Source organism: Sebastes fasciatus, chromosome 4 (genome assembly GCF_043250625.1).
Source record: "Sebastes fasciatus isolate fSebFas1 chromosome 4, fSebFas1.pri, whole genome shotgun sequence".
Classification (NCBI taxonomy): Eukaryota; Metazoa; Chordata; class Actinopteri; order Perciformes; family Sebastidae; genus Sebastes; species Sebastes fasciatus.
Window position 1 is genome coordinate 3,016,390 of NC_133798.1, and position 22,426 is coordinate 3,038,815.

At 41.5% G+C, this 22,426-nt stretch overlaps 1 long non-coding RNA gene across 1 annotated transcript; it reads right to left on the bottom strand.

The window, feature by feature from the left end:
* Window positions 1–8,655: 8,655 nt before the first annotated feature.
* LOC141767040 (uncharacterized) lies at window positions 8,656–9,666 on the bottom strand. The gene is made up of 2 exons (XR_012593755.1): window positions 9,025–9,666; window positions 8,656–8,914 (listed from the first exon to the last, which is right to left on the bottom strand). It is a non-coding gene; the product is annotated as an uncharacterized LOC141767040 (long non-coding RNA).
* Between the last annotated feature and the right edge of the window lie 12,760 nt (window positions 9,667–22,426).

A 22,426-nucleotide genomic window follows, 5' to 3' on the forward strand; every position in this document is an offset into this window, starting at 1 on the left:
CACATTAATTGACCATGTGTATGTTAAAACCATACAGTATAACGTTGAAACTACAGTGTTGCCAACCTATTTCAGTGACCATGAGGGAATCGTATGTTCTTTTACACATAAAACTGTTCATGATGAAAATACACATTAACTTCTGGCCTACAACAGCTATAATACGTGTTCTTAATTTCATCTAATTTCTTTTAATAGAACCATACACAATGAGACAATGAGAAAGGGAGAGGTAATACATGACTGTTGTCTGGATTTTTAATCCGCAACTTCTTAAAGCAATAAAATAAGGTATAATCATTTTGGTTGTGTATTGACGGCTGAGATAGGGAGAGGTGACATGCAAATGTTGTCTTGATCCCTATTGAGTTGATACATGACTGTTGTCTGGATTTTTAATCCGCAACTTCTTAAAGCAATAAAATAAGGTATAATCATTTTGGTTGTGTATTGACGGCTGAGATAGGGAGAGGTGACATGCAAATGTTGTCTTGATCCCTATTGAGTTGATACATGACTGTTGTCTGGATTTTTAATCCGCAACTTCTTAAAGCAATAAAATAAGGTATAATCATTTTGGTTGTGTATTGACGGCTGAGATAGGGAGAGGTGACATGCAAATGTTGTCTTGATCCCTATTGAGTTGATACATGACTGTTGTCTGGATTTTTAATCCGCAACTTCTTAAAGCAATAAAATAAGGTATAATCATTTTGGTTGTGTATTGACGGCTGAGATAGGGAGAGGTGACATGCAAATGTTGTCTTGATCCCTATTGAGTTGATACATGACTGTTGTCTGGATTTTTAATCCGCAACTTCTTAAAGCAATAAACATAAGGTACAATCATTTTGGTTGTGTATTGACAATGAGATGGGGAGAGATCTCACGACCATCCCTTTTGAGTTGATGCATTACATTTGTTTTGCATTACACACTTCAACAACTAACTAATTACCTACTGCATGTTTCCATAATGATTGTCTAAAGTCATTAAAAAAGCTTGTGCATGCACCTTTAAACAATGCATGTGTCATTCCAAACGACTAATATTCTGGAAATAATTGAGTACTGCCAATACTTTTTTACACATATGTACATATGTGTTTGCTTACTAAAATTATAACAAATACAGCTATTCTAACTACAATCACAATATTCTAACAAATCAACACAACATCTACTTTATGTATTGTCCTGCATTACTATAGCTTGTCTATAAGTCAAATTATTTCTGATCTCATGCCTATTGTGCATTCATTCTAAAATGATTCTAAAATGCTAAACATTGATAATGTAATGCAGGTTTTGCTTTTTGTAACAATTTAGCCACAAAAAGCAAAAGACACTGGTGATGGACTCTCTGTTTACAGGGATGGGGTTCGACTCCCTGCAGTGTCCTTGTTTATTGTTACGGCTCATCCTACACTTCCCAAACATATGTTCAACTAGTCTCGCAACCCACGACTGAAAAAGGCACATTAATTGACCATGTGTATGTTAAAACCATACAGTATAACATTGAAACTACAGTGTTGCCGACCTATTTCAGTGACCATGAGGGAATCGTATGTTCTTTTACACATAAAACTGTTCATGATGAAAATACACATTAACTTCTGGCCTACAACAGCTATAATACGTGTTCTTAATTTCATCTAATTTCTTTTAATAGAACCATACACAAACCAAACCATTACCACTAACAATGACTAACTTTCACAACACTGGTTTCTTTTCCTGCATTACAACAGCATTTATAACTAAAATTATATTCGCAAGCATTTAGCTCATATAGACTTATTTAAAATGTACAGTACTTATAACAAAAAATATATTCAAAAATGTTTAGCTCATATATAGCACTTATTCAAACTGTACAGTAGTTAAAACGACAACATGTATTCAAAATATTAAGCTCATATTTATAGCACTTATTCACAAAGGCAAATTAGAAGTGTGCCATTATATGAAATGCTGCCACTCATATGCTGTTGCTAATGCAGGTTTTGCTTCTCCTTCCATGTAGCCTCAAAAAGCAAAAGGCACTGGTAATGGTACTGCCAGTTTACTGGGATAGGGTTCGATTCCCTGCAGTGTCCTGCTGATTGTTTTGGCATTTACATGAAAGGCCATATTAATTTCCCTACTATATTACTTTTCTATAACAAATGTCACCATCTTTCATAACACGTAGTATGCCAAAATATAGCGACTGTAACTTCCTGCTATGAGTATGATTCAAAAGTGGGCTGTAGTTGTCTTCAGGCCTGGACGCTCATCAAACGCCTTTCATTTGGAAAAGATCTGACTATGTGGAGTCGAGTTACAGCGGTTTGTTTGTTCATGGCGACTCATCGAAATTCGCCATGCCACCACGGCGCTGCCGTTCGATAGAAACTCACGATTTTCGAAAGGAAGCATCATCTAGGTCTTAAGGCTTTTCTGACCTAATTTGAGGTAGATGTGATTAATTTCTGAGGCAGAGTACATCAACGTGTAAAACATGATATTTCCTGTTACCACTAGGTGGCGCTATGACTGCGAGCCAAAATTTGCATGTGGATGTCGTCACACAGGGACTTTTATCTTGCATGAGAAATTTGGAGCATATAGGTTAATGTACGCCAAAGTTACAACAACTTCCTGTTTCTTGGCGAAGAAGCTTTTTCGCCGCCACGCCACGGCAACATGGTTGGATAACTTTTTGATATCAAATCTAATATGTGTCCTTGTCGTGATGTGTTTTTACTATACATATTACAATTAACGTCATGACATTAACTTTTATATAACTTTACATTATATATATATATATATATATATATATATATGGAAAAGTTAGAAGGAAAAGTTTTAAAGTTATTATTTTTTGGGGTGATTTTTTAAGTATTTTATTGATAGGACAGTGGATAGAGTGTTGGAAAGGGGGAGAGAGAGAGAAATGACATGAGGAAAGGACCACAGGCTGGATTCGAACCCCGGTCCACCGGAGCTAAGGCGCTCGCTCTACCGACTGAGCTAAAGCTGAGCTAACCAGCCGCCGAAGGAAAAGTTTTGTTTCATCATCGGAGGTTACAAGATTTGTATTTCTTCATATGTTCTTAGTATTTTTCTCACGGATTAACCCACAAGAAAAGATTATATTCATTTTAAATTGTATTTTTATGTAGAGTTTTTCCCAGGCAGTGTTTTGTTTCATTGTTTCACCAAATTTCATAAATTTAGGAGAGGGTTACAACCATTTCCGGTTTCCTGTAGGGGGCGCTATGACTATCACGCATAATACCACATATATGTCTTCAGGCCTGGCCCATTATCCAGCTTGTGAAGTTTGGAGCAGATTGGACTATGTACGACAAAGTTACAACAACTTCCTGTTTTTTGGCGAAGAAGCTTTTTCGCCGCCACGCCACGGCAACATGGTTCGATAACTTTTTGATCTTTTGATAAATTTTCATCCCACAGGTCTTAAGATACTACTGACCAAGTTTGAGGTAGATGTGATTAATTTCTGAGGCAGAGTACATCAATGTGTAAAACATGATATTTCCTGTTACCACTAGGTGGCGCTATGACTGTGAGCCAAAATTTGCATATGGATGGTGTCAGAGAGGGACTTTTATCAGTCATGAGAAATTTTGAGCATATAGGTTAATGTACGACAAAGTTACAACAACTTCCTGTTTCTTGGCGAAAGGCGCTTATTCGCCGCCACGCCACGGCAACATAGTTCGATAACTTTTTGATCTTTGAGCAACTTTTCATCCCAAAGGTCTTAAGATACTACTGACCAAATTTGAAGTTGATCGGGTTAAATCTCTAGGAGGAGTTCGTTAAAGTACAGCGCCTGGAAATGGTAAAAAACGCCATAAAATCCAATATGGCCGACTTCCGGTTGGGTTTACGGTATACCTCCAAGAGGGTTTTATTTACGTCTCATCATGGTACATATACCTACCAAATTTCGTAAATTTAGGAGAAACGTGTCGTCGGGGCTACTCAATAGGGGGCGCTAGCGAGCCAATTTGCCACACCCGAGCACGAAACCCATATCAGATATTTATTTCACGCACGTCTGACACGTGTGCAAAATTTCAAAAAAAGCTTATTATCCCAAGCACCTCATTTTTGCCGTCAAAGACATAATAGAATAATAAGAAGAAGAATAATAATCATTTGAAATACAATAGGTCCTCGGACCGACTTTGTCGGTGCTCGGGCCCTAATTAACGGTTCGCGGCAGAGGGTTTCTAAAACGAGCTTCCATCCTCACATTGCCTGTTTTAATTAGTGAAACGTTCCCTGAACACCCCTCGTCTGGTTCCAGGTTGAAACAGAATAATGAATAACCAGTGCCAAAATCTGGTCTTGAGATGGCCAGTGATCTGTCTTTTAGGTGACGACCGGTGGTTTGTATCAGTTGGTAATACTCTCTTGCGTACTGCCCTCTTGCAAATTGTGGTTGAAATGGTTTCGCGGGGTAAGACTGTCCGTCTGCATATAGACACATAAACTCGGTGTCGTAGTGATGGAAATTAAATGGATTACGTGCATAACTCCCAGTATATCCCTCGTTGTCCACAAAGGCTATGATAACAAACTTAGGGATGTGCCCTATGTAGAGATTTTCCTGGTTGCATACCCGTGTCCCGGCAGGGATAGAGAAAGTTTTCAACGACACTCTGTCAATAGCATATTTAGCATTAGTGTGCTGCAGAGCCCTGCTGTGAGCCAACCTAACTGTGGGTGCAACAGAAACTTTTTTTACAAATACACTGGCCGATACAATCTTAAAGCTATATTGGTCATTTCCAGGAGTCATTAGAGAGAACTCATCTTTGGACCGTATGAATTTCAGAGAAATATCCACCCCGTTTAGCAACAGTTTTTCTTGAAAAAACAAATCAGCATGTATGGGGGTGATTAATTCGACGATACGGCTGACTCCGGTGAACTTTCCTCTTGTCACCAACCCCTGATTGTCTCCTATCGATGCATCGTCCATGTGATCACCGGTGTCTTTACTAAACAGAGCGGTGCTAAACTGTGTATCCAAGGTGTCTTTTCCATAGTTAATCAAACATTCAATTATTCCACGGTATGGATATGTGTTGGACGATTGTGTTATAAGCCTGTCCCCCAACATTATATCCACCTGTGAGAACAGGGTGCATCCTGGATAGTTTATAAAACCCACATCGGCATCGTTAGCCAGGTTCGTGCCGTCACCATTTGTAATCCTCACCCGTGTAAACAGGTAAGTATCGTTTAAGTCTAAGTAATCCTCGCCACTGGCCGATATGTAAAACTCCAGAGGGCCAGTGTCTGTTATAGCAGATACCGGGGGAATTTCAACAAAGGTCGATTTTTCAATGGAAGTCTGAGTGTACGGTACAGTAAACAGATCCAGCTCGGTCTTCACACACTCCTCCGACTGATTATGGATGAGCGCCATGGTTATATATATATATTTTTTTTTTTCAGTGATTTTAACCTAAAAATATGTCTTTTGACAATAACCTGGTACGTTTGCGTGGAGCTCTTCTACCTTTGGTGGTTGACTTCTTTTTGGCACGTCTGGGTTTTTTAGTAACTGTTTTACGTTTTTTAGACACAGGACGGTTACGCCCATGTCCTGCTGGGGGCCTTTTCAGTGGTCGCCGAGTATATACCGTCATTCCATTTCCATCCTGATTTCCTGACATGGTTTTTCGGGCTATATTGGACACAACGTCACCAAAAATATTTGTGGCAGCAGTTTTTAAATGAGGTTTTGCTATACTGAACCCTCTTTTTAATAAGGGTACAGCCATTCTAAATAGATTTCGAAAAATACCGCCTAATCCGTTTCCATACTGTGTACTTGCCCCAATAAACCCCGGTAATTCACCACCAGCTTGATTAAGATAGTATGACATATACCGGGCATCATCGCGTGTGTATGGTGTGCGCATCATTTTTTTTTTTTTTTTTTCTTCTTCAATGAACACTTAGAAATACTGCTTCACCGGTCTGAAGTGTAGTTTGACAATTACTTTCCCGTATGAGAAAGGTATATAGTGGTTTTGATCGTCTTTTAATGAGATCTCTATATCATCAATAATTGCTTTGGAGAGCGATGTGTAGTGTGGCTTGTCATAAGTCAGAGTGGGCATACGACGAACATCGTCCGATACATTTATACAGCGGAGAAGCGGGACATAACTATCACCAGCCAGCTGATAATCTACAATGTCACTATAAACAAATATATTATAACATCCTCCATGAATGTCGGCCGGGTGAGGTGCTGCATAGTGTTTCATAGCATTAGGGGTTACAGGTATTGTAAATGGATCCCCCGGTTTAAAACCCAGTATTTCAGCCAATTTTCCTCTAAACGTTAACGTCGTTCCCTCTGCCCCCAAAAAATACACCCGATTTGTAATGTTATTATACATTAGATTTATGCGTGATGTGAAGGGGTGAACGAGGCATTTCGAATTAAATTCTTTTACTATTCTAGGTATAGAATCATAAAAACCAACAGATAGAGCTATAGTAAATGACCTCTTTGATTTATATTCATGGATAACCACCAGTGAATCAGCGATGGGGAAATTAGTCCACACCCTAGGATATTGTAACTCAATAAGGCCAACCTCATATGGTTCTTTCAGAACAATTGGCTTTGCTAGTTTTGTCCTGTAGCTCCATATCTTATTATTTGGATATATCTGTAATGAGGCATTGCTGGGTAGTGTAACATAAAAACCGTTCCTCTCCATCGTTCTGACCGCAACTATGTCTCGATTCAAAAGTGAGGCGTCAGCGGATAGCACTTGTCTTTTATTGAGCAGTAACAATATCTTTATCAGAGACCCAAGAGTTAAATTTTTCGGGCCAGCCCAACCATTTTACAAGGACCTGACTTTTACGTCCTGATTTTTTTCTGTCCAATATTTTCTCTATTTTAAACACTTTGTTTTTATCGATAATTACCAGTTGTAATTCGGGGTCATAAAAAGTACCTTTCAACACTTCACCACCACAATCCGCTAGTTTATACACAGGGGGATCTCTGGCTATGCGCTCCGTTATTATGAAATATTCGTCTGTAAACGTTTGTTCATAACCTTTTCTAAAAACACCCCTTAATTTGGAAATTCTCACCGTATCCCCAACCCTGTATTTAAAGGACACTTTTTTCTGAGGTTTTAGCTTGTACAAGTTGTTAAAGCCAATCTTCTCATTGTCTTTATTTACTGATGCGGGAGGCATCTTTATTGACCTGTGATGCGTTCTGTTATAGGCCTCTACAAGGTCCTCGATTATGTCAACATATCGGCGTGAATTAACACTTGTTAAATATCTCCACATACGCGTCTTGAAAGTTCTGTTAAAGCGCTCCACCACGCAAGCCTTAGTCTCATTTGATGTTGAAAAATGTTTGATTTCATAACGACTCAATACTCGTTGAAACTGTTTATTATAAAACTCTGTGCCTTTGTCCGTTTGGAGTCTTGCTGGCACCCTGCCCTGGCTCAGGATGTTTTTAAAAGCATTTGTGACAACCCCCGCTGATTTGTTTTGAAGACACTGTACCCATGCATATTTAGAAAATACATCAATACATGTTAACAGGTATCGCACACCGTCGTTTTCCACAGAATATTCACTCATATCGACTAGATCGATCTGGAACTGTTTGTCTGTGCCGCTAACCAAAACCTTATTCCTGGGAAATTTTTTACCCGCCTTGGCATGTAGAGTATACACATCTTGCCCCAATAAAAAGCGTCTAACATCTGGTAACGCTGGTGTCACCCCTGTACAATCCCCGACCGCTTTGCGTAGTTTATGCACACTACCAAGACCCCCAGGATGAGCAGGGTCGTAATAAATCTCCTGCAATGTGTTCTCCATGATGTAAATGAATCGTAAATGACAACAATATGTTTGTTACATGGGCTTTTATTAAAATGCTCTGTAACATAATAGAAAAAACAAAACATCTTTATACATTTTATCATCACACACTTTTTAAAACTACAATACATTCAAACTATTTTTTTCTGTGGCTATCTAAAAAAAAAAACCAAACAAACAATAAAAGGGCCAGCAGATATACACTACACAGCTTATCAGCAGCATAGCCGTATCAAAAAACACGACTTACAAGCTCATTTATTGTGTGTGGACCAAGCCAGGCATATTTTGCCTGGCGCATGGCCATCGCATACTCGAGATTGGGCTCGTCTGAATCGTCGTCGAACTGCTCTTTTTCATGAGTAAATTCTTCGAAGAGTTCCAAAGTTGTGATTTGAGCCGCACCGACAAGTTTCTCCACTGAATGCACACGATAGGTAACTTGTGTCAACAGATTCTGCAGGGCCGATCCCAGAGTCGTATGGAACACTGTCACATATTTCTCCATAATAACTCTCCAAGACCTCATCGTGGTTAAATAAACACGTGTGTTGGAGCTGGCTTGGATGGTCAATTTCACACCCATTGCACAGTTTTTTAGCCACCTCCCATGAAACCTCCCGAAGACGTCTCCTCAAAAAGTCCTTTATCACATCCATACCCATTTTGGTTAGGCGGGGTTCCTCAAAGTCCTTTATCACATCCATATCCCTTTTGGTTAGGCGGGGTTCCTCAAAGCCCGAATCTTGAGATCCAGTTAAGTCTATCACATCTGGTCTAGCCAACAGCTCCCCTGGGTCTGTCACAGTAACATCTTCTTCTTCTTGCGATCCAGTCAAGTCTATCACAGGTAGTGTAGCCATCAGTTCCACAGGGTCTGTCACAGCAAAATCTTCTTCTTCTTGCGATCCAGTCAGGTCTATTACAATTGGAGGGCCCCACAGGACACTCTCGGAAAAGCCATCCTGCGTTTCCTCATCGACCCCGGTGCCATGTTTGACATCTAGAAAAAAAAAAAAAAGACTTAGTACATACATAAAAAAAAATATACACACACACACACACACACACATATATATATATATAAATGTAAAAGGAATACACACAACCTACCATTCGTTATTAGTAGTCGGCATGTCTGATGATTTTCGGTCTACGCATGGTAGACAGGAGAGCACTTTGCGGGCCACTCGAAATATCATCAAAAACAAGGCGTTTTCTAATACTCTCATAAGAAGAGATGATTCTGTCTCTTTTGATAGCTTCGTCAACTTCTCTAAACACCCTTTGCATGGACCGCCAGTCGCACCACTGAATAAAAAAAGAGTGTTTTAAACCATGAGTCACACTCCTGACGAGTGAGTGGGTAAGGCTGTAAGATCCAATCTTCACGACCTCTGGCCGCTATCACACTCCCCCTATCCCCACAGACACTGAGAAAAATAAAATCCTCTGCATATCTATTGAAACGGTCGGCCTCAACCCGATATAACTCAGGGCCCGTAGCGCTGTTCCACTGCGACACAGAGTATCTCAGGAAAACCAACCTGATCAAGATCTCGGCAGACTACAGAGCGAAACAGTTTCCAATCTTTTACGGACAAAGAATCACTCCATGTTTCACCCTCTGTATAACCATCACATGCCCGAGTCCGTACAGACAACATAACACGAGCATCGTGATAGCTAACCGTATAAACATACCCGTTAACCCCCTCCAACTCTATCTTTAATTCTGACGGCGCCCCTGGTGTCAGACCACACACACAACGTTCCTTTTTGCGAGGAGCTCCATCAATGGTCACCTCAGCGGTGTCTGTCACCCCCATACAGAACGTACCTCGTGAGTCGGGGGTCTTGGTGGGATCAGGGAAGCTGCCAAAAGCCAGAGCCATGGTTATACAAAAGTCCTTCTTGTGTGTATAGAAACCAAGTGGTGGATAATACTCAGCTGAATGATGACTATATATACACACCTACTATAAGGTGGAGCTAATCTCATTGCCCACCTCCTAGGGGGCGGAGCGGGCGCGCACGTGCACCCATACACCCTCTCACAAACAAACATATGGTTACAGGAGCCATGTTGATATAGCCTGCAAACAGTACCAACCACCACATCATCAAAAGACATAAACATTTTGACCACAGCACACTAGGGTTTGTTTGAACTTTTATGGGTACTGTAATAAAAAGACACCTCTTGGATACACCTGACTTCACATATAGGGATACAACTGTATTTTGTTAACTGAATCAGTATCCACAGGAGGGGGTCTTCTTTTGTTTACGGAGAAACTGATAACATCTTGGATACAACCGACTTTTTTTTTTATCTGAATCAGGATCAACAGTATGGGTCTTCTGAGGCAACATCAAAAAGGCAAAAACATTTGGTCACAGGAACCAGGGGTTTGTTTGAACTTTTAATGGTACTGTAATAAAGACACATATTGGGATACAACTGTATTTTTTATCTGCATCAGGATACACAGGATGGGGTCTTCTTTTTTTGTTGTGGAGCAACTGATAACACCTACAGCAGACACCTTTGGTCAACTACCAATAATTAACATCAGCCCTAGGGTTACAAAAAGGTCACCAGGGTGCGCCTGCATCCCCACACACACAGGCACATTACACGCACGCACACATGCACACATGTACGCACACACGCACGTGCACGAGCATTTCACATGCACGCGCAAACGTACCCTACTATTACTACTTCCATATGTTGTCTGTCTCAGGAAGGAAAGGGCTCCCAGAGTGGCCTTGGACATGGACTGGGATGATGCTGCAATGTTTCCTGGCGACATTAATGGCAGACTGGTCAGAGATCGATATGTTAATTATTTTTCGTTGACTTATTGTGTAGGAGCCGCAGTTAAGTTTATTTATAATAGAATATTTGATTTTGTATTTACAAGTGTTTGCACCCTCCATAGGTGGTGGGGGCGCATTATGTATAAGTTGGTTCGCATGACGCACGGTGAGGAGGACGGGTGTTACGTTCCCCTCCGTTTAAGGTCCAGGGGATCGAGGGAGTAACAAAATTAATTTGTAAATCTGGGAATGAGAGGACTGGCAACAAGATTGTGTGTAAAATAATCATACAATTTATTAACAAAAAATATGATAAAAAAACAAAAACACCAACTGAGAACTACTTTCTAACAGAAAGCGTGGGGTAGGTATACAATTAAATAAATATGGCAAAAAACAATATAAAATCACTCAAATTAAAGCTACTGCTCAGAAGGTGCAGCGACAAACAACCCAGAGGTACTCAACTTAAACCTACTGCTCCACAGAGACAGCGAACAATCAGGGAGTAAACAATTTAACACTTCTTCCTAACAATAGTAATAACCACACTTAATTCACAAAAGACAACCACGACGTCAACCACCACACACAGTAATGAATACTGCCGTTAGGCCCACTGGCAACTTCTGCTCCGTTCTCCTGCTCTCTTATACTCTCCGCCTTGATTACTGATCAGCTGCAGGCTGCGTACCTTCATCCACTGCAGCTGCACAGGGGAGGAGGGCGGCACCTGAGGAGACAGAGTAGAGGGCACAATAACACAATTTACATGCAACACAGCACTGCACGTAACAACGGTTTACAGCAGATACCGTCATTGACCTCAGTCTCACTCAGCCACAGCAGATAAATGGACTCTGCAAAAAGTTAAACTGGACTCTAAATCAACTGTCTACCTTTTGTTTTCATATTAAGTTTATTTTGCAATAAATTCTAAGCTACAGTGAATGGTGAATACTCTCCCTGGATTTCTTTTGGAAAGAAGGCTGCGAGTCTGACACGTACTCATGTGGTAAAAAAACAACAGGAAAGTGGAGTAGTGGTTAAAGGAAAAACCAAACTGATGTTTTCTGCCAGCACATATTGCTTTTTCATGTATTCCTAAACCATAAAGGATCATGATGCATTTCATTTTGTGGCGGTACCGATTCCCTCAAAACTTTAGTTGATCAGGCAGAAGACTGAAAACCAGTTCCCATCGACATAATATAAAATAAAATGCCTCCTTAATAATAATAATGAACAAATGCCTCTTCGATAACAAACAATTAAGGAAACTGAAATATTGTTTTTATTTTTCCTTTTACCCTCCTTTAAAGTTTCCCCAAATGAAATAGACTAAAAGAAATGGTTATAAAGGGTTTCAGAGAAAATCAACAAATGAATAGAATAACAAAATACAGCCTGCAGGCGTTAGGTTAACGTAAGGCAAGCCAGCTCCTTGCACAAATAGTACCTTAACGTCCTAGTGCAGGTAACCTAATTGAAGGGTATTTATTTTGTTTCCCCAACTAGGATAGTCAACACTCTCAATAAGCAAAACACAACAGAGCACAGGATCTCAAAAGGGCCTAAAACAGACCAGAGTTTCTGGCTTGGCTGATAACACATGTTGCCTTTAGTGAAGGAGAGATCAGAATGACACTGGGTGTGCAGTTCTCCTCCTCTCTTAAGCCCTGCAGAAAGGGCATCATCACACCCTGATTGGCCAAGAGGGGAATGCACCAAGCTGCTCTCAACTATCATTTAAGAGTCAACAGGTGAACTGAATAACCCTCCAATCACTCAGCAATTCAACCAAAAAATCACCAGGGAAAAAGGAAAACGACAGCAAGCACCAGAGAATGGGCAGCTGCCACAATTTCACATCATAGCACACAATTTCAGATTAGTTTTCATAATCAGTTATCTGCTGAGAGCTTGGGAGAGAAAAAATAACAATGATTAATACTGTAGTGAAGAACTGTGGGGGGAGGGTATCTCCATGTGGATACCCAGGGAAGAGTCCCCACATACCTGATGACTGATGATTTCCACCTTTGCCAGGGGGGTGGGGAGAGGTGCAGGAACAAAAGGTGAGGATTGAACGGCCTCGTGGCGCGTGAGAGAGACTGAACTGCTTTTGCCATGGCTGTGGCTGTGGCTGGCACGGTGGCAGGTGGGTGCTGTTCGCAACTTTTAGTGTTGTCGGCAGTGAAGACTAGACGCATCACCTCACGCCATACCGAGCAGGCTGCCTGCCGCCGCTGCATCCTGGTGGCTAAGGGAGTCCTCTGCCTCTCCCTAGTGGTAGAAGTGGTTTTCACTGGCCTGTAATTTACGTGGTCCTTAATCGCTTGCTGTGCATTTTGATATTGTGTCCCAATAGTGTGCAGTGTTCTGCTTGCCGTGCGTTTCGCCATAGTGTGTAGTTTCTTCAAGGGTGTGTTTGGGTCCGTAGGGTGGGTAGGCTACCTGAGTCCACTGGCGTTGACCTCCGTACAGGCTTTTTGCCTCGTGGTGTCCTAGTTTTAAGGAATTCATCTATCTAATAAAGGCTGTATCTTTTGTACTCTATTCCTGTGTGTGTGGTTGTATTTTCTTGCCTCTGACACCGGACCAGACCGGGTTAACAAAGGTGGTGGCAGTTTACGCTACCATAAAATCTTTAAAACCAAAAGTTATTACGATAGCATAAAAAGGCATTGCCCAATATCCATGTTACACGCAGATAACACAGTGTACCGCACACACAGACCTTCCTCCCGGCTTTATCTTTATTGACAGATGGAACAAAAGGGAGTGGGGTAAACAAGGGAGGAACACACAGATTTTGACCTCTGTGTTGTAATGTCTGTACGTTTCCTGCCCTTTTCCTGGCAGTAAAGTTACATTTCCAAATATAGATCGCTAAACACCAAACACTAACACCAAATATAGATCTGTAAACATTAAAACACTAACACCAAATATATATCGGTAAACACCAAATATAGATCTGTACATTTTTCTTTATCCCTTTTATTTACCTTTCCAATATTAAGCTTAATTTGATTTTCTATATACAGGTATATATATCCAATTTATTTACTTCTGATGGTTTTCACTGGTAAAATCCACAGAGGATCGTGTAAAATAAATAAGATCCTTCAAAGAGGGGTGGTAGTAGTGTGTAAAATTAGAAGTTAATTAAAAAAAAATAAGGCTGGTGTTTTTTCTTATCAAATCCAATGAAAAGACCAAATGCAACAATGAATTGATCCTACTTACCAATACTGCCTTCGTAGCCCAAGCCTGATTTATCTTCTTCTTCTGTGCCGTAGAGCTCCATAATAGTCCACAAACTACTAAAAACACATCAGTGAGCCACAGTGTTGCAATGGGTGACATGTTCCTACGTTACCATGAATGCGGCCATTCATGCCCCTCTCAGGATCAATAGTAATTAAAGCTGCAAGCAGCGATGAACAGGCCCTTGCACCTTCCTGCGAGTCGGGGGGACTGGCGGGACGCCGACTGACGCGGCCAGGCACAATGAAACGGGAACTTTGGTGAGCGCAATGACGCCTGCCACAAGACTCTACAACAAACGGTTCACGAGTTATGAAAGGGGGCGCGGCTAACGTATTGGGGCGGGGCTATGAGTCTGTATTGACATGAAAATGACCTCAGGTTTGGACCACCGTCATGGCTGAGAAATTTGTGGCAGATCGGACTATGTACAGTGGAGTTACAACAACTTCCTGTTTCATGGCGAATGGCTCAAAATGTCCGTCACGCCACGGTCAGGTCGTTCAGTGAAAACTCCCTATTTGAATAACATTTCATCCTTTAGGTCTTAAGATGGTCCTGACCAAATTTCAAGTCGATCTGATTAAATCTGTAGTTACGCGCCTATAAAACGCTAAAAATGGACGAAAATCGCACGAAAATCACACCTAAAATTCAAAATGGCTGACTTCCTGTTGAGTTTTGGGCATACCTCCAATAGGCTATTTTGTGCGTCTCCACATGTTGCATGTGACTGCCAAATTTCATACTTGTAGGTTAAACTGGAGCGAGGGGCTCAATTTTTCCAACTTTCCAGGGGGCGCTAGCAAGCCATTTTGCAACACCCAAGCCCGAGACCCTTAAAATGTAAAATTTTTCACCGCGTCTGATAAGTGTGCCAAGTTTAACAACTTTCTGAGCATGGTAAGGTTGTCAAAAAGGCGATTCATTTGAGAAGAGAAAAAGAAGAATCTTTTCAGTTTCAATAGGGCTTTCGGTGGCCCGACGTTGTCGGTGCTCGGGCCCTAATAACTGTTGATCCCCATCAGAACGTCATCAGCAGGTCAAAATTTCAGTTTGTATTCTGCATCTCCAAACCTCACGGAAACAAATAAAGCAAACTCCTACACAATCAATTAACAATTTCATTCTGACTTTGACCTGACAATCAAATCAAATCAAATCAAATCAATTTATTTTTGTATAGCGTCAAATCACAACAGAAGTTATCTCAAGACGCTTTATATATAGAGCAGGTCTATGACCGTACACCATAGTTTAGAGACCCAACAGGATCCACCAAGCGCACTGTGGCCAGGAAAAACTCCCCGATTACTGGGAAGAAACCTGGAGCAGAACCGGGCGCAGGGCGGGCGGCCATCTGTCGAGACCGGCTGGGGGGACAGATAGATAGAGAGAGAGTGAGAGAGAGAGAGAGAGAGAGAGAGGGAGATAGATAGAGAGAGAGAGATAGAGAAGCAGCCACAATAGCAGTCTGGCAGCTGTAATAGCTAATACAAGTAGGACTGATAACACAAAACCAATAGTGGTGGATGGAAAGAGTGATAATACAACTATCGGAAAGCCAGCACTGTCCAGCATCTCTCCTCAGTACGTCCATGTGTATTGGTGTGGGACGTCCCTGCGATCGATGCCCGTGCGTTGGTTCCTGCAGCATCAGCATGCTTGCTGGGAGCTCTTGATGTCTTTGGCAGTGATTGAGAAGTGTTATTCTCCAGGCTGCCACATTGTCACTTGGTGTTGGAAATCCCTCGTTAGCATTGGTAGTCCCTCGTACAGACGTAGTTAATTAGGGATGGTAGCAGTTGGTGTCAAGCAGGCACCGACGCGGCAGCAGATGCAGCCACAATACCGGAGACCACCAAGATCCAGGTGAAACCCTGCTCCAAGTGTACCCATGCTCCAGGTATAACCTCGCTCCAGGTGTGACCCCGCTCCACGGTTAGCTGCGAGACAAGGAGGCACAAGGACTCCCGGGAAGGAATGAAGTTAGTAACAACATGGACATGGGACATGAGTATATACATAAGGAGAGGGGAGCTCAGTGTGTCATAGGAAGTTCCTTATGACAGTGTGTCATAGGAAGTCCCCCGGCAGTCTATGCCTATAGCAGCTTAAGTATAAGCGTTATCAAAGAGGAAAGTCTTTAGCCTACTCTTAAATGTAGAGACGGTGTCTGCCTCCCGGACTGAAACTGGGAGCTGGTTCCAGAGAAGAGGAGCTTGATAGCTGAAAGCTCTTGCTCCCATTCTACTTTTGGAGACTCTAGGAACCTCAAGTAACCCTGCATTCTGTGAGCGCAGTGCTCTAGTGGGGTAGTAGGGTACTATGAGCTCTTTAAGATATGATGGGGCCTGACCGTTTAGCGCTTTGTAGGTGAGGAGGACGACTTTAAAATCTATTCTGGATTTTGCAGGCAGCCAGTGCAGAGAAGCTAATACAGGCGTAATATGATCTCTTTTTCTAGTTCTAGTCAGTACACGTGCTGCAGAATTCTGGATCAACTGGAGAGTCTTTAGAGACTTATTGGAGCAGCCTGATAATAAGGAATTGCAGTAATCGAGTCTAGAGGTAACAAATGCATGGACTAATTTTTCTGCATCATTTTGACACAGGATGTGCCTGATCTTCGCAATGTTACGTAGATGAAAGAATGCAGTCCGTGAGGTTTGTTTTATGTGAGAGTTAAAGGACATATCCTGGTCGAAGACAACTCCCAGGTTCCTTACGGTGGTGCTGGAGGCCAGGGCAATGCCATCTAAAGTAACTATATCATTATATAATTTGTTTCGGAGGTGCTCAGGGCCTAGTACAATAACTTCAGTTTTGTCTGAGTTTAACATCAGGAAATTGCAGGTCATCCAGGTTTTTATGTCCTTAAGGCATGCTTTAAGTTTAGTTAACTGGTTTGTTTCGTCTGGCTTGATTGATAGATATAATTGGGTATCATCTGCATAACAATGAAAGTTTATGGAGTGTTTTCTAATAACATTGCCTAAGGGAAGCATATATAAGGTAAATAGAATTGGTCCAAGTACAGAACCCTGTGGAACTCCGTGACTAACTTTGGCGTGCATGGAGGACTCATCGTTGACATGTACAAACTGAGATCAATCAAGACAAGTACAGAGACAAGTCCTTTGTCCGATGCCATTAGAAGGTCATTTGTAATTTTCACTAGTGCTGTCTCTGTGCTATGGTGCACTCTAAATCCTGACTGATAATCTTCGAATAAATGATTGTTCTGTAGAAAGTCACACAGCTGACTGGCAACTACTTTTTCGAGTATTTTGGAGGTAAAGGGAAGGTTAGATATAGGTCTATAGTTGGCTAGGACCTCTGGATCAAGAGTGGGCTTTTTAAGAAGAGGTTTAATTACAGCTACTTTAAAGGACTGTGGTACATAGCCTGTTAGTAAAGACACATTGATCATATCCAGTAAAGAGGTGCTAACTAGAGGTAAAACTTCTTTAAGCAGTTTAGTTGGGATGGGGTCTAGGAGACAGGTAGATGATTTAGATGAGGAGATCAGTGAGGTTAATTTGTGGAGATCGATAGGAGAAAAGCAGTCTAAATATATATCAGGTTGTACAGCTGTTTCTAAGGTTCCTAAGTTTGAGGATAAATTGGTACCAGTTGACGGTAGGAGGTGATTAATTTTGTCTCTAATAGTTATGATTTTATCATTAAAGAAACTCATGAAGTCACTACTACTGAGGGTTGTAGGAATACATGGCTCAATAGAGCTGTGGCTCTCTGTCAGCCTGGCTACAGTGCTGAATAGAAACCTAGGGTTGTTCTTATTTTTCTCTATTAATGATGAGTAATGGGCTGCTCTGGCATCACAGAGAGCCTTCCTATATGTTTTAAGACTATCTTGCCAGACTAAATGAGATTCTTCCTGTTTGGTGGAACGCCATATCCTTTCCAGTTTCCTCGATGCTTGCTTTAATTTGCGTGTTTGAGGGTTATACCATGGAGCTGACTTCCTTTGTTTTACAAACTTCTTTTTTAGAGGGGCAACAGAATCAAGTGTGACTCGCAGTGAGTCTGTAGCACTATCTACAAGATGATCAATTTGGGTAGGGCTAAAATTAACATACGAGTCCTCTGTTATATTGAGACATGGTATTGAATTTAATGCTGATGGAATCGCTTCCTTAAATTTAGCTACAACACTATCGGATAGACATTTAGTGTACACACTTTTATCTGATGGTGTATAGTCTAGTAATAAGAATTCAAAAGTGATTAAATAATGGTCTGATAAAAGAGAGTTCTGTGGAAAAACAATTAAATGTTCAATTTCAACGCCATATGACATAACAAGGTCGAGGGTGTGGTTAAAGCGGTGAGTGGGTTTATGCACGTTCTGCGAGAAACCAATTGAATCTAATAAAGAGATAAACGCAGTACTGAGGCTATCATTATCAACGTCCACATGAATATTAAAATCACCTACTATAATGACTTTATCTGTTTTCAGGACTAAGCTTGATAGAAACTCTGAGAATTCAGATAGAAATTCAGAATATGGGCCTGGAGCGCGGTACACTATAACAAATGAAATTGGCTGTAGTGCTTTCCAGGTTGGGTGTGAAAGACTAAGAACAAGGCTTTCAAATGAGTTATAATTTAGTTTAGTTTTAGGGTTTATTAATAGGCTTGAGTCGAAGATGGCTGCAACTCCACCTCCTCGGCCGGTGTCTCGAGGAATGTGAGTATTAATATGACTCGGGGGAGTGGATTCGTTTAGGCTGACATATTCTTCCTGACACAGCCAGGTTTCAGTAAGACAAAATAAATCAATGTGATTATCTGATATTAAATCATTTACTAGTAGAGCTTTAGATGACAGAGATCTGATATTTAAGAGTCCACATTTAATTCTCCTGTTTTGTTGCTTTATTGCAGTGCTAGTGTTAGATTTTATTAGATTATTATGTTTAACTCCTCTTCTGTTTACTTTTGATTTAATTAATTTAGGTGGGGCAGACACAGTCTCAGTGAGGTTTGGGGTTAAGCTATGGGTGGGTAACTGCTCTAATGGAAGCGCAGAGAAGTGTGTAAGACTACAGCTCTGCGTCCTGGAATGACCCCTGGTTTGTCATGGATTTGTTCCACCAACAATCTTGGTCAGATTTCTGGATAAGAGAGCCGCACCATCCAAAGTAGGATGAATGCCGTCTCTCCTAATCAGACCAGGAATTCCCCAGAAAGGGTTCCAATTGTCAATGAAGCCCACATCGTTTGCTGGACACCACGACAGCCAGCTGTGGAATGACTTCATGCGGCTATACATGTCATCACTGGTCAAGTTGGGGAGGGGGCCAGAGAAAACTATGGAGTCCGACATTGTTTTTGCATATGCACACACCGATTGGACATTAACTTTAGTGACCTCCGATCGACGTAACCGGGTGTCATTACCGCCGACGTGAATAACAATCTTACTGTATTTACGTTTATCCTTAGCCAGCAGTTTCAAAACGGATTCAATGTCGCCCGCTCTGGCCCCCGGGATGCAATTAACTATGGCAGCTGGCTTCGCTAACTTCACGTTCCGCAAAATGGAGCTGCCGATAACCAGAGTTGGTTTCTCAGCGGGTGTGTCGCTGAGTGGGGAATATCTGTTAGAAACGTGAAGTGGTTGGTGGTTAACCGTGGGCTTCAGGGTACGACTATGCTTCCTTCGGACAGTCACCCAGCCTCCCGGCTGCTCGGGGGTTGCCGGGGGACGGCTAGCAGAAGCTAAGCTTGGCCGGTCTGCACCGGCTAGGGGCTGGCTAACTACAGAAGAAGCTAAAGCTAAAGTGCAGAACCGGGCTTCTAACTCGCTAACCCTCGCCTCCAATGCAGCGAATGCACTACACCTAATACATGTACCATTAGCTCTAAAGGAGGCAGAGGAATAACTAAACATCAGACACACAGAGCAGGGGAGAGCAGGAGAGGGAGAGAGAACAGGAGAGCAGGAGAGAGCAGGAGAGGGAGAGAGAACAGGAGAGGGAGAGAGAACAGGAGAGCAGGGGAGAGCAGGAGAGGGAGAGAGAACAGGAGAGCAGGAGAGAACAGGAGAGGGAGAGAGAACAGGAGAGCAGGGGAGAGAAGCCATCGCTAACGGCTAAGCTACTGCTAAGCTACTGTTATGCTACGATACGATAGCCCAGCTAGCGTTAGCCGAGCTGAATATGTGTGGTTAAGTCTCTAAAGAGGAGCGAGTTGTGAGTGCTTAAGCAGAACTAGTGTAGATATAAATGTAGCGGGTAATTATCCGCTGTAATGAAGAGTATATAACTATATTGCCCTGGATGTGCTAGAGCAGCTACAGAACACAGCAGCACACAGAAAGACAGGCAACCGGAAATGAGGCAATACGCTTACCGTAAGCACGTCAGCACATAACAGTCAGTGAAGCTTTTATCAGACTATTGTAGAGATAAAAACGAGGCCAGAGATAGTATCACAATAGCCAAGGTGATATTTTATAGACTGTCCGTTGTAAAAACCTGTCTATTCTTGCTCTATTACCGGATTCTATTGTAAACTCCGACAGCATATCATGTTTCCTTAACTACAACTTGTAAAACTATTAAAACCTTCTGTAGGATTTGAATAATGCAGTCTATCTCAAAGCAGAGATAAACCTTTTAACATTGGCTGTATGCAGCGTGTGTTCTTGTGCATTCTTAGCTTCATAGCACGTTGAGAATTTCCACATATTTCTCACATCTAAGGAAATGCTGCTCGTGTCAGTACATGCGTTTTGTTGGCCTGAAAAGGCCAATGAACTGCAGCTGACCCCGGTGTGTTCTTCGCTGTCACTAAACCATTTACTATCTATCTAGGGTTGTGGGTTTTACAACGCTTTCAAGGTGAAGGAGGTAGGAAATGTGTTACTCTGGTTTCACAAACCAGCGTAACATGAAGAGGGATGATGATAACGTCTAGGGAGTCAAACATGGGACTTTTTGGAAATAATCCTCAACAAACATAATAAAGTGGTTTATTACTTGGCCATGACGGAGGTTTTGTTTTCACCAGCGTTGGTTTGTCTGTCTGTCTGTGACCGGCATTACTCCAAAAGTCCGCAATGGATTTGAATGAAATTTTTTGGAGGGGTGGGTTGTAGCACAATGAGCAATCATTACGATTGAAATCATTAGATTTTGGTGGCAACCGGATCATGATCCGGATCCAGTAATTTTAATTAAGGATTCCGACTTCTAACCCAGCCTGAGCAGTAAGACCACAGGGTATAAAGCCCGGGACACACCAGGAACGTCAGTAGCGCGTGGCGGCTGCGTGGCGGCTGCGTGGCGGCGAAATTCCGTTGAAATGCACTAAAATGGAGAGTTTCAGATAGAGGGTAAATACAGACATATTCAGACAGACAGTATGAGAAAAATAATGTGTTGTTTGAACATTAAAGCATTTAAACATATTCTAGTAGAAACCCAAAATACAAGTATGAACCTGAAATTAGCATATGTCCCCTTTAAATGTTGGGAGTTAATGTAGCAGTTCTATATCAAGTCAAATAGGCTGAACTTGTCATATGCTTCATATTCAAGCCCAGTCACCTGCATCATCCACCGTTTAGCCCTGCTAAATGTTAAACCCCGAAAGGGTTAAGGGCTGCAAATGGATTCTCATCTTTCGTAAGTCCTCTCCCCTTCCTGTTCATAATGACTGAGCTTTATAGCTATGTGACCATAAAGTGACATTCATAAAATGGTAGGATTATGGAAAATTGCCTCTCTGTTAAAGTCTAACTACAGAATGGAACATGAGATAAACCACATGGAGATTACGGAGAATGACGGGAACAACAATGTTATTATTATTATCCTTTACTTAATAAGAAAAATGAAGAAATTTATATATATATACTGTATATATATATATATATATATATAATTAAAAATTACAAAAGGTGGATACTAACATCTTTTAGACTCTGCGTCCTATAATATGTTTTGAGCTATAAGTAAAATGAAAAACTGTTTTTTTTCACAAGTATTTATTTCTGATAGAGTAAAACAGCCCGTTGCACCAGCTGATCTGAAGTTTGAGTGTAAAGTCAACACTAACTGCTACACTGTAACTAGTTCGTTTCACACTTCGATCCGCCCCATCTCTACGTACGCTAAGACTAAGTTGACCGTAATCAAGACATCGTCCCAGAGAGTGACGTTTTCCAGTCTTGATGCTAAGGTCAGCTAACATACAGGCATGAGAGCGGTATCAATCTTCTCATTGTGTGATGTGTGAGTATGATTTGAACAAGCATAGCTTCTCTTAAAAACACATTTCAAATATTTCAGTGACAAGATGCAGAAAGTGCATATTGGATGAACTGGAAGAGCTTCTACATGAATAAATATTCTTCAGAAACGTCCTTCTTCTGATCAAC